This window comes from Tachypleus tridentatus, chromosome 9 (genome assembly GCF_004210375.1).
Source record: "Tachypleus tridentatus isolate NWPU-2018 chromosome 9, ASM421037v1, whole genome shotgun sequence".
Lineage (NCBI taxonomy): Eukaryota > Metazoa > Arthropoda > Merostomata > Xiphosura > Limulidae > Tachypleus > Tachypleus tridentatus.
This window is the reverse complement of record NC_134833.1, coordinates 72,142,959-72,160,546: the sequence shown is the minus strand read 5'-3', so window position 1 is coordinate 72,160,546 and position 17,588 is coordinate 72,142,959.

The window sequence follows — 17,588 nt, the reverse complement described above, 5'->3', positions numbered from 1 at the left end:
CATCTTCTGTGGCTGTATCTATGTCTAATATGGGTACACCTTATCATTTACTTAACACAATTACTTGCTTGGTTATTAATTATTGTTTACGTAAGTTTGTTATTGTGCGTTTGGATGCCTCTGAAGAATTAGAAGGCTTTTCTTTTGGAGAACAGATAGTAAGTAAGATACAAATTTACTGTTAATTATACTTAAATGATATAGGAGCATGAGCTATTAAACACAGCATCAATCGATAACTGATTACAGCAACCTTACTTTAAATACAAAAATTTACTTGAGAATTTCATCTGTTCTTTTATATATTTATTTGAAATTATATTATTTTTACAAGTGTATTTCCACTTTCATGTTTCCTTTGTATTTAAAGCTTCAGTGCTTCACGTTTTCACTCTCAATTTCTTTTCTATCAACTGCTAAGCTTGACTTAACAAAGCTGTACTGAATGAAGACTAGAGTCAGTTTTAAATCATAAGATGCATAACATCAATCACCTACTTTTAAGGAAACGCCATTTTTCGTACCCCCTATACTGTAACTTGTCTTTAACAGTTGTTTTTGAAGGCAGTAATTTTGCTATGTTACCTCAGCGTTGGATAATATATATAATCCACTCATAGTTTTGTGTATGAGCCTTTAACCCTAACTAGAACTAAACTTACTTGAACAACGAGCGGAACAAGATTTATATTATTTAGATTATAGCAAGAAGGGAAAATTCAGAACAAAATACACAAGCGCTGGAAAGAATGAATAATGCTCTCATAGTGTTACCAGCTATATGAAAGACAATAAAATGTCCGCTTCATATTACTATTGGAAAGTTCAGCCAATAATCCTAGAAAGATCAACCTGCAATGAACTGTAGCCAAACAATACTATGTGAATGCAAAGATATTCTAGAAAACTGTAAGTTTTAACTGTAAGTTAAAAGGTGTAAATAGTCAAGAATGAGCTTCTGAAGCAAACTATGCAATAAATGTACCAGAATTTAGCTACTTTAAGCGGGGTTTAATATCACAGAAGTGTAAATTCTAGTATTTAACACTAATTCTCCAGTTATCGCACAATTAATGCACTCGTTGACATCTTTGTCAAGGATCTTAGCAAGAAAATATTTTTACATCACGAAAATCGGAAGAATGTGAACAATAACGACGATGATTTATTCAAGATATAAAGATTCTTTTATTCTAAACAGTGATACCAGTCATTCGACGGTAGAAACTGCACTATTATAATTACAGGATGTAAATAAAAAGTTACATTAACTCAGAAGGTTTATACAAAAAATACAATACATGATGCGTAAAGAGTGTTTAGGCACTATTGAGCTGAGCCATTTCTGCTAGTGAAGCATTTAGAAAGATAATAAATTTTGGAAATCCTGATTGTAGATAAAAGACTACAAACTTTGAAGACTGTGGATGTTATATTGTCTCATGTTGAATGTAAACATAGAGATTTCGATGTATGTAGAAAGAAACCCTACCAATATTATTAAGAGTCCTATAATAGACTATAATGTAATGTGACGAAATTCTCAAGATGTTTTATAAGTTAACATTGAAACTGCATTTATGTTCTAAAAACTTAAAAGAAACAGAAGCAATAAAATATCAAGATTTAATGCTTGGTCTGTTTGAATTAAAACACATACATTTTTTGTTGGTGTTTTTTTTAAATACATAATTTATCATATTTGGCAGGAAACTGTAGAAGTAATTGTAGTTTTGCTATGGCTGTTCCGCAGCGAAAGGGAAGTTACAGCAAACCTTATTTCACCATGTCATTCATGGAATGTAGACCATGGCTCTATGTTACAATTCTGTAATTCACGAAAGTGATTGAAAGATTTTACTTTCACATCTTATACTATTCGTTTCCTGTGACCAGTAGTTCATAACTAGAGACATTTATCTTGACTCTGATATGGCCGTTTATTCTAGTGCGAATAAGATACCATCCAGTTTTAAAACTCCAAATTCTCTTTCATATTTTTGAATTTTAATGTCAGCTTTTAATTTATCAGATATCTATCTTCCGAATCACAGACTGGTTTGTTTCAGATTGTTCCCTCGATATTAAGCTCATTTCTTATCGTTCTTTATTCCTTTCTACACACAAGACATCGATGATTACACGTACAAGACCAGAATTTCGCCATAAAACAAGCATAAATTACAAGTTTGTATTAGTCATTTATTTTGTAAAAAGTCTTTTATTTAATGTTTTTATGATTAAACAATATTTATTTATTAACTAGTTCACCGAAAGACAGAAAAAATGCATAATTGTAATTTTAAAGTGTACAAAGGTTCCTTTGCTAAAGTTATGAGGAAGAGATAAATAAAGTTTTTGTAGTTTTAGGAAAAACAAACCAAGTGAATACGATAAGCATTATCTTCTTTGAAAAGTCATTTCAAATATGTTTATAAACATGTACAATAGATGGCAGTTCTAGTGCACTTTTTTGTTTTTCATTTAATATCGTTTTAGTTATTGAATCGTCTGTAAAAACTGTTATTATTTTTAGGTCAGTAAGATAGAAGATCAGTGGTAGATGATGGATGTAGTAATATACGTAACGGAGTAACGAGTTTCATAGTGACTATCCCACAGCCTGTCTTATTCATTCTTCACCACCATCGTTATATCTTTACGAGTTAAAGTGCATATTAATTTCTGAACATTATTACTGAGTTGAGGCCATCAAATTAATTTTCTGTTGTCATGGATAAAACAGCCAATATGAAGGCCTGTTGAAATGTTGACGAATGAGTATGCACTTATTCGTAGATGATGTAAAAAAATTTGAAATATTCTCACCATATCTACTAAGGTCAAATAAATTGATGAAATTATTAAAAATAAAAAATACTAGCTCAATTTTGAAACACTACAGTCATTTTTGTATAGCTTAATGAGTTTTGTCTGTTGAACCTTCGAAGATCTTTAAGTCTGTAAGAAGATTTATCTGTCAGCTGCTATATAAAAGGCAGTTTCTAAATTATATTCTAGGAAGTGATATCCATGATGTAATAAGTGCGTTCTCGATTGTTAACTCAAAATTCAATCAGCCTCTTCAATGTGTAACATAATCACTTGAAATGATGTATATAGGTGCAGCTGTGTTATGTAATATCAAACACGTACATTTTTTAAATCAAAAAACAACAAAGCACTCATCATAAAATATGAATAATAGTAGCTTAAAGCAAGATCCAAAAACGTTTCATTGGCAATGAGTGTAACGAATGCAGTGTGACTGAAATACTGTTCAGCTTCAGATTTCTAAATTTTGAAAATCCCTAACGAACTAGGTAAAGAATATACTATAAAAAGATATAGTAGGTCTAATAGTGTTGTCTTATTACAAGTATAATGAATTACAACAACGCTTCGCAAGCTTGGGAGAGGCATTCATACCACGATAGTTTTGGTAGTAAGCAACACAATCAAGAAGGATCTTTATTTGGAAAAAAAAAGACGCAAATCACTTGTAAACAAATAGTTTCCACGACATATCAGTTTAACTGTTCCATATCTCAATATGGCCCGGCATGACCAGGTGGGTTAAGGCGCGTGACTTGTACTCTGAGGGTCGCGGGTTCGCATCCCCGTCGCACCAACCATGCTCGCCCTTTCACCACTCTTCGTTGGTAAAAGAGTAGCCCAAGAGTTGGCGGTGGATGGTGATGACTAGCTGCCTTTCTTCTAATCTTACATTGCAATATTAGGGACGGCTAGTGCTATCGGCTAGCCCTCGAGTAACTTTGCGCGAAATTCAAAAACAAACACCTATACCTCAAGCAGCTACACAATGAAGCGGGTGTTGCTATCTCATTTGAATACATAACGATCAAATCACCTGCTGCAGCGCCTGTGCATTTCTGAACAACTGTATTGTTGAAACAGGTGCTTGGAAATCGTTGTCTTCGTACACCAGACCAATTATAGAAATCATGCAGAAAGGAACTATTTGGACCTATTAAGTTTAAGACGGAGCCTTTTGCAACGAAACTAACACTACAGATAATTTTCTTGCACATGGAATTCAAACAGAACATGATCAGACTTAGTGACATGAGTTGTAACGATATAATGACGCTCCGAAATAATTTTGATATGGTGTAGTCTATCTCTGTACATAACAAAATGTGTGTATATTCAATAATAGTAAAAAAAATGTTATATTTGTAACAAATGAACTGTATGTACATTAAATATGAGAAAGTTATGTACTTACATATAAATATATAAAAAATATGGTAATTACGTCACTTGAACAATGTATATTTATTTTATAAAGCGTAATTATGTATTCCTTCGAGTTTATTTTTACGCATTGTATATTTGAATGTTTGTCTCAAACTGACTAATTTTTACAAGTCTTTGGACCTCTATAAAAATGTCGCTCAGCGGAAAAGAGATATGTCTGCGGACTTACGAAGTTATGAAGGGAGGTTTACATAAATGATGGTCGAAGCACAGATACCCCATTTTATAGCTTTGTAGTTGATTTCGAACAAACGCTATACAAATGAACAATACGTAATTACTGATCCAAATAACAAGAACGTTATGCGTCTAACAAAAACTTAAAGCAAACAATATAGTGTTTTTAACTCGAATTGTATTTGTTTTACTTAGTGGTTAGAATATTTCAAGTTACTGAAAATGAAGTAAAATCATAAACATTTATTATTACTTTACGTAATAAGGGTTTTATATATTCAAATAAAGCATAAAAATACCTTTATACATTGTATGTATCTGTAAAATTAATAATTTTAAAAGACGGTTAATAATATATATATAAAATACAAATGTGAGTTTTATGAAAAACGTACTTTTACTACAAATACTTCGTAAGCTTCACTATGTATATACAGCCTATTCGAATAGACCTTTTCAATTTCGGTTATAATACACTTTATAGTTTCTCAAAACGTATATATTCTCTAATGATTTTAGAAGGTATAACAATATTTAAATAAAAGCTAGTTACTATATTTGAAATTAATTATAAACAAACTAATTGAAGTAAAACGAGAGTTAATTTATTTTTCTTTTGATGAAATACAAATCAGTGTGTTGAAACTATTTCTATGATATATATATATATAATAATATGATGAAAAATATTTCCACTGTACATTTGTCCTGCGATGGAATAGTGGGACAAACAAACATAAAGTATCTTTTTTCCTTTTACGATTAAATACGTTACACTTTAATATAATGATTTTTGGATTTCAATATTATGTTTTTACATTTATTGACTTTAAGACCTCAGTATATGTCATATATTTTTAACTCTTTTGGAACAAGTCAGTTTGAAAATCCGAAGCAGTACATATATGAAGCTGCACGTCACTGTATCAGTGCGAATTACAATCTGCCAATCTGAATGACTACCTACACATAGCTCATACCACCGTGCCAAAGAAAATTAAAATCTGACAATCTGTAGATATACATGTGTGTAACTTATACCCTTGTGTTAGTGAAAATTAATATCTGCAAATGTAAAGATGTACCTATATATATATAGCTTTTATATCTCTATAGGGAAAATTACAGTTTGGCAATTTGAATATCTATTTATATGTACCATATATCTCTGTATCAGTAAAAAACTGCAATCTCTCAATCTGTACATGTATTATATGTAGCTTATAACTCTGTGTCGTTAAAAATTAGAATTAGTCAATCTGAAGATGTATTAAACCTTTGTATCACTGGAAATTATTGTCTGCCAATTTGAAAATGTGCCTATACACAGCTTGTAGCACTGTATCAGTGTACAGTTACGACAGAAAGTGTTCGTACTCCTGCGTCGTGTGTAGTTTTTCCTCATAACTTAAAAAAGTATCGCGATTAGGATAATGAAAGTACAGTATATTATAAATATTATAGTTACACACATCTACATAATTTTTTATGTAAATTGAACGACAAATAAATTGTTTATAAACAAATAACCAAACATAGGAGGGGCAGAAAAAAAGTGTTCGTGCGTCTACTTTAATGGTCAGTTATGTAGCCTTTCAGGTGAATTACTTGGCGCAATCTCTCCCCATAGCCCTCCATGATCGTTTGACAGTACTCGACTGATATTTTCTTCCATTTTTCTTTACAGAAGGCCTCCAACTCTTGCAAGTGTTTCGGATGACGCTGATGAACCTTGGTCTTCAACTTATGCCAAACGTTTTCAATTGAGTTGATATCGCGTGACTGCAATAGCCACTCCAAACGCTTATATGGTTCCTCTGCAACCAGGATTGCACATATTTCGATTATATTCTTGATATAAGTGCCTAATATATCAACGTACTCTTTTTTTTTTTCATGATTCCGTTGACTTGGTGAAGGCTGTCTACACAAGAAGAGCTGGAGGAACCCCATAGCGTGATCGAGCCACCTCCGTGTTTAACTGTAGGGACGGTGTTCTTTGGAAGATTTCGTTCCCCCTCTTTTTACGAAAAATATAGCGAACGTCACTGTGGCCGAAAAGCTTGATTTTAGTCTCGTCTGACCAAAGAATACTTTTCCAATAAGTAAAGGGTTTACGTACATGCTTTCTTACATACCTCAATCGTGCTTCTAAATGAACAGGCTTTAAATATGGAGTTCTACGAGGACGGCATGCTTTGAACCCAGAAGAGCGTAACATGTTCGTAACTGTAGAGGTGATTACTTCAACCCCAGTTTCCCTTACCAGTTTCTGTATGTCATTACGTGTTAAACGAGGGTTCCTACCAACTTCTCTGAGAACCTTCCTCTCGGTTCTCTCTGGAATTTTGGTGAGGTGTCCGGAATGAGGGAGGTTAGCAGTTGATCCTGTAAGCTTAAACTTGGCAATTATGCTTTGAACAGTAGATTTAGGCGCATTAAGTTGTGTAGCAATACGGGAAATAGATACACAAGACTTGTATTTTACAATAATTCGGTTTCTTTTTTAATCACTGGACAATTGTTTCCTGTTCGCCATGATGACCAAGCAGATAATGACGGAGACGGCGCTAAATTGCCGGAAGTAAATTTTTTGCTGGTTAAATTCCAATAATTATGAACCCAGTGTTTAGTTCTGGAATGGTATAATGTAGTTGTATATCAGTTTTTTCACACGTTCTGAACTATACGAGCACTTTCTGCTCCTTCTATTTTTGGTTATTTGTTTATAAACAGTTTATTTGCCGTTCAATTTATATAAAAAAATTACGTGTGTTAGTATAATATCTACAACATATTTTACTTCTATTAGCCTACTCATTATACTTTTTAAATTATGAGCAAAAAACCACTCGGGACGAAGGGGTACGAACACTTTCTGTCATAACTGTAAATTACAATCTGCCCAACTGAAGATGTACTTATACATAGCTTATATCACTGTACTGATAAAAATTACAATCTGTCAACCTGAAGATGTTCTATATGTCGCTTATAACTTTTTTTGTGTGTGTTTTCGTATAGCAAAGCCACATTGGGCTATAACTTTGTATCAATGAAAATCTGTCAATGTGAAGACATATCAAAATGGAGCTTATACCTCTGTACCAGTGAAAATTACAATTTGAACTGAAAATTTACTTATACGTATCTTATACCGCTGCTTTCATAAGAATTTCAATGTGTTAATCTGCATATGTGCTATAATAACTTTTCCTCTGTGGCAGTGAAAATTGGAATCTGCCCATGTGCATATCTACTTATTCGTAGCCAATACTACTATATCGGTGAAAATTATAATATAAGAAACTGAAGATGTACCTGTACGTAGCTTATACTTCTGTATTAGTGAAATTACAATCTGCCAATCTGAAAATGTACGTATATGTAGCTTACATCATTGCATCACTGAAAATTGGATTCTGCAAATTTGAAAATGTATTTGCATGTAACTTATATCACTGTATTTGTGAATATTTCAATCAGCCAACCTGGAAATGTACCTATAGTTAGCTTATACCTTTGTATCAGTTAGAACTAAGATTTACCAATTTTGAGATACACTTATATGTAGTTTTTACATCTGTATCACGGAAAATAACAATCTGCCAATCGGAACATGTACGTATATGTAGCACATACACTGCTGGCCAAAATCTTAAGGCCAAGGAACATAAAGAAAAAATATGCAGTTTGCATTGTTAGACTCAACCACTTATTTGAGTAAAGCTTCAAAAGATGAAAATAAGAAAAGGGAAAATAAAAATAAAAAAAATTTTTTAGCATTTCATAGGGAAAATGTAAACACTATGAAATTAGCCTAGATACTAGCTGGTAAAAAGTTTAAGACCATACTAAAAAGAAGTCCCAAACAGGGTAGGAAATGCCCAACAAGAGGTCTCAGTAGTGAGTTGCACGGCCGTCATTGCAAATAACTTCAAACATTCACTTTGGCATGGTCGATATAAGCGTTTGCAGAAAGCTGGCTGGAATGTTATTCCAAGTGGTGAAGATGGCTTCACGAAGATTATGCACTGTTTGGAATTGACCACGTAAATCAGGGGTGTGCAACAGGCGGCCCGCGGGCCACAACCCGGCCCGCCAAGCCATTTAGTGTGGCCCTAGTTGTTGTAATCTAACCATGTGGCCTGATCTGTAATCCAACGCAAATGGAATATTTTAAAAGCATCGATCCTACGGGATTCCCAGGCTTCGACTCGACAAACTTCTAAAATTATCTTTGCTAGAGAAGAGCAGGCCGAATTCGATTGGTCGGCCTCCTTAGGGCATGAATAGGTGACGTGCACTAGCACTATTGTCTACGACTCAACGTCATGTCCTGAACCTCGCCTTCGCCCGCTGGCGACAATTTTCCCTAACCTCTGCTGTCCGTCATTCATTATTGGTGAAAATTTTATTACCTTTTACAGTTACTAGAAGAGATTGAAGGTAAATTGATTATTATTTAGCATATTGTTGTGACTTTACTGAATTTATTAAAATTTTTGCTTTCAGATGCATCTGATTCTATGTACAGTGTGACCTCGTTATTCGCGGGGGTTACGTTCTTTACCCTCCCGCGAATAGCGAAAACCGCGAATATTGGACGCAGTTTTAAAACGTATATGTATGCGATTATATACTATATGAAATGCTTCCCAAACACTAATGATACTTATACTCATTGATGCAGTAATAATGTAGCAATATTGCATACTGTTATGTATTTCACTAAATTGTACCGTGCGTTACCGGGCTGTGCTTTGCCGTTTGCGTTGTTGGGGAAGCTGAGGCAGTCAGCCAATAGCAGTCCAATCTTGTTTGGTGAAGACGACAATTGATAAAACGGCTTGATTGAGTAAATACAACAGAAATCTCCTCGAAAAGCCCTTTCAGTCTCTGTGACCTACAAAAACGAAGTTCGCGCATAACCCGCGAATATGCGAGGCCGCGAATGGCGAACCGCGAATAGGCGAGGTCACACTGTATTTTGCTATTCTCAATTAATTTAAGTACCGGAAGGCTATGATCGGGATGCCAATTTAGAAACATGTGTTTCTGTCCATAAGAGGTTCCACGTGTAAATAAATTCTATGTTTTTTCTACTTTGCTATTTTCGTGAGAATAATTTTGTTTTGATTTCAGGGCTAGTAAAATGTCAGCAGTTAAGAAACGAAAATTGATGATGAGGGAAGGTTATTCAACAGTGAATGGTGCACAAAATATCTTGTTGTCCCACATAATCAAGGTGTTGTCTGCCTCGTCTGTCAAACTACAATTGCAGTCATGAAAGAGTACAATATTAAGCGACATTACGCAACTAAGCACTCCTCCCAGTTTGATGAAATTGTTGGTCAGGCACGAAAGGACAAAATTGAACATTTAAAACAGCCATTGAAAAGCAACAATGTGTTTTACCACTTTCAAGAAAAATTCAGAACTGGTGACAAAACTGAGTTTTAAGCTTTGTGAATGTATGGCAGAAAAGGGAAAGCCTTTCAGTGATGGAGAATTTATTAAAATTGTTTAACAATATTCACAGAATATGCATGTCCAGAGAAAAAATATTTGGTGGAGCAAACTAGCCTTTCCCGCTTTACTGTCTCACGCAGGACAAAAGATCTTTCAGAGGACATCAAAGAAACTTTGAAAGAGAGATTGAATTCGTGTGAAGCTTTCAGTCTGGCTTTGGATGAAAGCACTGATATCAATGACACATCCCAACTTGTCATTTTCATCAGAGCTGTTACTGCAGGCTTTGATGTTTTCGAAGAGTTTTAGATATGGCAAGCCTTTCCTCCACAACCACAGGACAGGATATTTGTGAACAAGTGCTTAAGGTTGTAGAAAAGTTTGAACTGAATCCTTATAAATTATGTGGTGTTACAACAGATGGTGCTCCTTCCATGACAGGTAGGACAAATGGATTCACCAAGAAATTTCTAACTGCAATTGGAGCACAAGACGTAGTTGTAAGCCATTGCATTATTCACCAAGAGAGCTTGTGCACCAAAGTTCTGGATTTTGCAGAAGTCATGAAAAATGTCGTCCAATGCGTAAATTATATTCGAACACAAGGATTAAATCATCGACAATTTAAAACTTTTTTAGATGAGCTGGACAGTGAGTATTCAGATGTTTTGTACTTCTCTGCTGTACGTTGGCTTAGTAGAGCTGCTACTTTGAAGAGATTCTGGAATCTGCGAGAGGAGATTAAGTTCTTCATGGAGAGCAAACGTCAGAATGTGGACTTCTTGAGCAATGAGAACTGGCTGAATGACTTAGCATTCCTCACAGACATTACACAGCATCTGTCTGATTTAAACTTAAAACTACAAGGGAAAAGTCAACTTGTGAATAAGTTGTTTGAGCATATTTGTGCTTTTGAGAAGAAATTGGAACTTTTCCAGGTTCAGTTGAGAAGAGCCATATTGACCCATTTTACATGTCTTGCAACCAGGAAACTGGAATTTCCTAATCTGGATTGCACCAAATATGGAACCAGTGTACAAAAGCTGCGTGATGAGTTTGCAAACAGATTTCCAGATTTCAGACAAACTGAAATTAGATTGAAATTGTTCGCTCAACCTTTGATTTGGCAGTGGAAGACAGTCCTGATGATTGCCAAATGGAACTCATTGAACTGCAGGCTGACATGGACACTAAAAGGAAATTCTCTGAAAACAGTTTGCTAGACTTTTACAAACTCTGTGTACGTAAAAAGTTTCCCAATTTGTCCCGTCATGCACAAAGAATTGCCTCCCTTTTTGGTAGCACCTACTGCTGTGAGCAATTTTTCTCCAAAATGAAGCTCATCAAAACCAAATGTAGAAGTCAGCTGACTGATGAACATTTGACCAGTCAGTTAAGAGTGGCAACCACTTCTGTCAAAGCTGATATTGACAAGCTCTGCAAGGACTCTAAATTTCAAGTGTCGCACTAAAATGATCACTCATGCAAAAATATAAAATATTATTGCTTGCATTTTGAGAATTTTTTTTAATTTATTGTGCATGTACACGAATAAGCTTGTTTTTTAAGTGGCCCCGCTTGATTGATGAAGTTGGTTATATGGCCCACCGACGAAAAATGTTGCACACCCCTGACGTAAATAAACAAGTAAGATTCTTTAAATCCCTACTCAATAGTAAACGATTAAAAACAATTTTATAATAACCTTACTTTTGGAATTCGTTGATATGTTGATACGATATTTAAGAATTTAAGACATAAATGAACTGTAACATTTATTCTCTTTCTCTGCTATAAAAATATTGTATATTAATATTTAACGTAAGGGACTCGTAAAACGTCAAACAAGGTACGTAATTACTAAAAAACATCAACCTGATGCTAAAAAATAAATAACAAATAAGCATTTCGAATAACGAATTTTCTGTTAAAAATTAGATACTATTCTTAACTACTAAAAATTATGTTTGATTAAGCAACATGTAAGTACAATTTATTAAGCAACCAAATGTGTTTTAAGCACGAATTTTTCTATCAGATATCTGGTGTTTTAAAACATTTTATAAATGTACCTCTTTAAAAACTATATTACATCTCTACGACATTGCAGGTGAGGATTTCATAATTTTCATATTCGAGCTTCTTGGTGAATGTGGATTAAAATCATCGTTTTGAAGTCATAAATTGATTAGTTTGTGTTTAAAGTCAAAGTACATCATAATTCAGTTAAGACAGTGTTATTTCATCAAATATCATTAAAATGTTTTCTTTTTTTAGCAAATTTCAACTGTTTTTTATATTTTATTATGATTATAAATAACAAATTAGAATTAGGTACAAAGACTTTTTAAGGATTGAAGGCATGTAAGATTGAGATAATAACCCATTTTCGTAACATCTCGCCAGAGGGCAACACAATCACTGAAAAACGATAATAGTTTTAAAACTGATTTATTAGTAATATTTTGTAAATGCAAAATAATTTTTATGTAAAGTAAATATGCTATTATCTAAAAATATATAACACTTTTAGAATAGATTTACTGATTTATACTTCGGCTATAATTGAAATAGTATATATATTTTTTGTCTCCAATGTTGAAATCGCATTAAATTTCACGTTACCCATAATTGAAATGTCTGATTTATTTTTGAAGTTAGGATCCACAATCTTATTAAGCCGGTTAAGTAAAATAGATGGGAGGAATTTACAATGGTCACAGCATACGATTTGAAGACGGTTTCGTGAAGCAAATAAACTTTCACAAAAAAATTGTTGTATATTTACTTTATTTACTTTGAAACTACTAAGTCTATCCACTAACTTCCCTAATTTTGAAATGCCAAACACGAGAAAGACAACCGACCGACAGTTTACGTATTTCAATGAGATACCACTTGAATGCGAACTCTGAGAGTGATTTTTTGTTACTGATCTTGCCATTCCTTCATTAAAACTCATTTTTCTACTTGATAGTTTTTGTAAAGCTATCATTTAATTGATATTAATAGTGGAAGTTAGAAAGGAAATGAGCTAGAAATATTATATTTTTGTGAATGTATAAGATTCGTTAATTTTAATTAATTTATCTTGTACAATACAAATATATTTGTTTTATTTCTTCAGGTATGATAAAACTGAAAACAAAACACCTGGGGCTTCGAAGATGATGTTCTACACTTAGTTGTTGATACATAAACATAAATGCGCCAACTCTTGGACTATTTTTAATATCAAAAGGTATTGAATGGAAAGTAAGCATGTTTGGTGTGCGATTCCGATTCCACGATACATAGCTTGCAAGTCGAGTGTCTTAATCACGAGGCCAAACATTTCGTGGTGTGTTTACATAAGATTCAATGTTTTCAAAATATAATTTTTTTTCACCACAAATACGTATTGTAGTTACAGAAACTTCTCTGTTTATCACTATAGCTGGGTTATTCTAAAAGCACATCTACCATACATTAAATTAACTTTTAAACATAAATTTAATATATCATACATATCGCGCTGCTGAAGCAACTCGAAAAGCATGACTCTTTATATTAAAGATAGAAGATTAAACAGCAAGTGAAAACAACAGAGCGCTGTGCGTGCTTTTACACCCCGAATATTCAGGGATAATTGTTTATTTTATTTTTACAATGAACAACAGCAAGAAATAACAGAAAAAAATAAACATCTTACCAATATAAAATAATAATGTAGAAACATTTTACTGGTTTGTGGTAAACAATTTTGTAAGAAAACCGTTGCACATGAAGATGTTTTGTTTGTTTTTTGTTGTTGTTGTTTTTTTGTAGTGAGAGAGAAAACCTTGTGGCTTACACCTTACTCAGAAATGTACGTATCTTTGTCAACATTGATTTTTTATAATCCATAAGCTACCAAGTTATCTCGGTTAAATAAATAGTCTATATTAAATTTTTTTGAATTTTTTTTACCAGAAATTTCTTAAAATAAACATGTAGATATGACAGCTCTATAATTATAGACATCAGAAAAGTTATTCAAATATAAGTGAAGTGCATAAAAATATCTTGTTACTACTTTATGTTATTTGTTATCACACGTCTTTACATAATACAAGTCATAAACTGCGGGGCTGCAAGGAAAGATACTTAATATGGATCTCTGTAAAGAAGTCGTTTATTCTTTATCAAACTACCCTCTTAATGTTGTTGTACCTGTTTTAATGTGAAATTTAATAGAACGTTTTACCAGAAACTCTTAAAATCAACTAGTATAATGTCAATTTATTAGTTCGTTGCAACAATTTTTGTTTTATAAATGACTTTTATTAAATTACACAAATCTATGATTAATTCCTCAATAGTGTAGCTATTTCTTATATATGTAAAAATGTGGTCAGTTTCCGGTCAGTTACCTCTTTCTTTCTTTGTGACATGACGATGACCGAAGAAGGTCAAAATGTTGTTCGTTTCTCTACGTAAAAAAATTTTCTCAACCCAAACGAGCCGTTTTTACACACATATTTTTCTCTAAAGTGTGTTTTCTCGACATCATTGATTAGTAGCTATTTCTTGTTTTTCAAAAACGTTTCTGTATTTATTTATTTATCAAGACTTTCCAAGTAAGTGGATAAGAATTTTACGTATTTTGTTTTATGGATATCTATCTACGTACATGCCTTTTTGCTTTAATTTTTATGTGGTTGTAAGCTATTTAAAATCATGCCTTTTGTTTTTTAACTTAAAACCTGTTACAAAACTGAAAATAAAGGTTTCTTATTATTCAAATTTTTTATCAAATCTTAATTAAACATTTCTGATTTCGAAAGTATGTAAAGAGATTAACAAAAAATACAGTGAATGTTAATTACAAAATGAAGTACAGTTTTTATTTACAACCAGAAAAATAATAATTTTTCTATAAGTGAAACCCGTTTCTATGGGTGAGGTACAATTTGTTATTTGTTATTTTAACTTTCGCGCAAAGCTACTCAAGGGCTATCTGCGCTAGCCGTCCCTAATTTAGCAGTGTAAGACTAGAGGAACGGCAGCTAGTCATCACCACCCACCGCCAACTCTTGGGCTACTCTTTTTCCAACGAATAGTGGAATTGAGCGTACATTATAATGCCCCCACGGCTGAAATGGCGAGCATGTTTGGTGCGGCAGGGATTCGAACTCGCGACCCTCGGATCACGAGTCGAACGCTGGGTGAGGTACAATAAGAAATAATTTTAATAGTTAACACTTACTGTCAGTGGTGAAATCAGTGAAAAAACAGTTAAAAACTAATTCTTAAGAAAGTTATATGGTAACAATTGAAAATGTATAATGTAAACAATAGGTTAATTATACATGTTTCTTTATAACCTTATACGTCATGATAAGAGACGTGCTTGTCCACGTGGTTTAGCATGATATCTCATGCCAAGCTATGTCAATGTTGGATTTTCAAATAAATATTTTTAAGAGGTTTTTGTGTTAAATTATTATCAACAACTTCTTGTTAAAAATATTTCAAACACTAAAAATTTCTTGAACTAGAAGGCGTAGCTCGTTTGCTAAAACGCAAAATCGCATAACAGGTAATTTGCGATGTGCCCATCTCAAAGCTCAGTTCTGAATTTTTTTACCCAGAACTTACTGCTAAGCCACCGGTGACACAGGTTTAAGCATAAACTTTGAGGAGAAATGAAACCTGTAAGCTTATGAAAGTTACTATAGACAGATTATTTTGCATAAACATATTTTAATTCGATTATTTATTTATGATCAAAATTATGTCTGCATGTATGTGTGTGGGTATGGATCTAATTTTTCATAATTTAAAAAAAAATTAAATCCCTGGTCTTTATGAGGGTTATTATAGGCTCTAATACATTTCAGGCCCAAGGGAGTCTGTAGTATGAATGCTCGAAGTATCACGTGTTTAATAGTCACCAGCCATTTTCTGTTCTTGACCTGCTCACTGAATGAGCGTAAAAGGAAAAGAACTTACATTGAGAGGGCAACATTAATTTATTGTCAGCGTGCAACCCCTGCATTGTTACAAATAGTACACCAATTACGGCTTTTTGCCATATAATAAAGAATAATAGGCTTCTGCATGTTCTAGAAATGCAAGAACAGACATTCACGATTATTATATATATACTCAAAACGCAACCAACATTCCCAATAATTAGATACGTATGTAGTCAAAACACAGCCAAAACACAGCCAATTAGATATGTATTAGATACTCAAAACGCAAATAGAAAAGCAAACAATCATAGTTAGTCTGCCGATATATTTCCGGTTGAGATGATTCGGTTGTTCCGTGACACCACTGACTTATAAGTTACCAGACGTGGTTCTTTTGACCATAATACGTCATTAAAATGAAGAGAAAAATGTAACATAGAAGTCACACTAGCTGCACTAGGCTGATTTACATTGTTACTTGTTGAGAATATAAAATATGGTCTAAGTCAAGACGAAATGGTTGGGAAACGAAATACGTCTAGCGTGTTTCCACACTGTATATCGTAATCTCAAATAAAGAAAAATAATAATTACTACTTTAAACGATTGAATAAACAATCGTTACTTGTTTGTTTTGAATTTCGCGCGAAGCTACTCGAGGGCTATCTGCGCTAGCCGTCCCTAATTTAGCAATGTGAGACTAGAGGGAAAGTAGCTGGATATCACCACCAACCGTCAACTCTTGGGCTACTCTTTTACCAACGAATAGTGGGATTAACCCAGTAACATTATAATGCCTCCACGGCTGAAAGGGCGAGCATGTTTGGTGCGACCGGGATTCGAACCCGCGACCGTCGGATTACGAGTCAAACACCTTAACACGCTACAATCGTTACTCAACACAAGAGAAACAAATAATTAATGGACACATATAGCTATGATATAGTAACTTAATTATATCATCATATATAAAATTACAAAGGGTATTTACATTTAACACAATTGTCTGAGAAAGTATCAAAGGTTAGAAAAAGAAGAAACACATACCAGTAAGCTCGTCTAATAATATACTATAATGCTCTATTCCTGAAATGTAGATAGCAATTTTGTGTTCAAAAACAACTTTTTCCTTGGAATACGTAATGGTGTTTTGATGGAAACTTAATTTACTTGAAATTTACGTTCTCAATATCAGATATATATATATATATCTGTGTACGTATTGAAATTTTTATCTTGATTTTTATTTAAGGTACAGAAAAAGAAATAAAACTTAAAATGATTAAACTTAAAGTAATAGATTCTATAATACAAAACGAATATTATAATTTTTAGGCTAGTGAGATTCATTTATTTCCGAAGTTAATGAGTGAAATAATATAGCTTTTATTTTGTGAATATCTATGTAAAAAAGGAATGTTTTAAATTGTAGAATGGACGACAACTGCCTGTTGTGGAGACACAAGTGTAGAGGACGACGTTTCGAAAGTCCTCTACACTTGTGTCTTTACAACGGGCAGTTGCAGTCCATTCTATTAGGTTGAGGAATAATTCGTGAGCGTTTTTAAATAATTTCATTCAGGCATTACATGAAAGACTATACAATACTTCAATGCATGAACACATTACACCCAAAACATTTATTATGATACTTTATTTAACGTAATACCTAGGTATATAGTATGCATTGTTTTAAACGAAATTGCAAGAAATTAAATG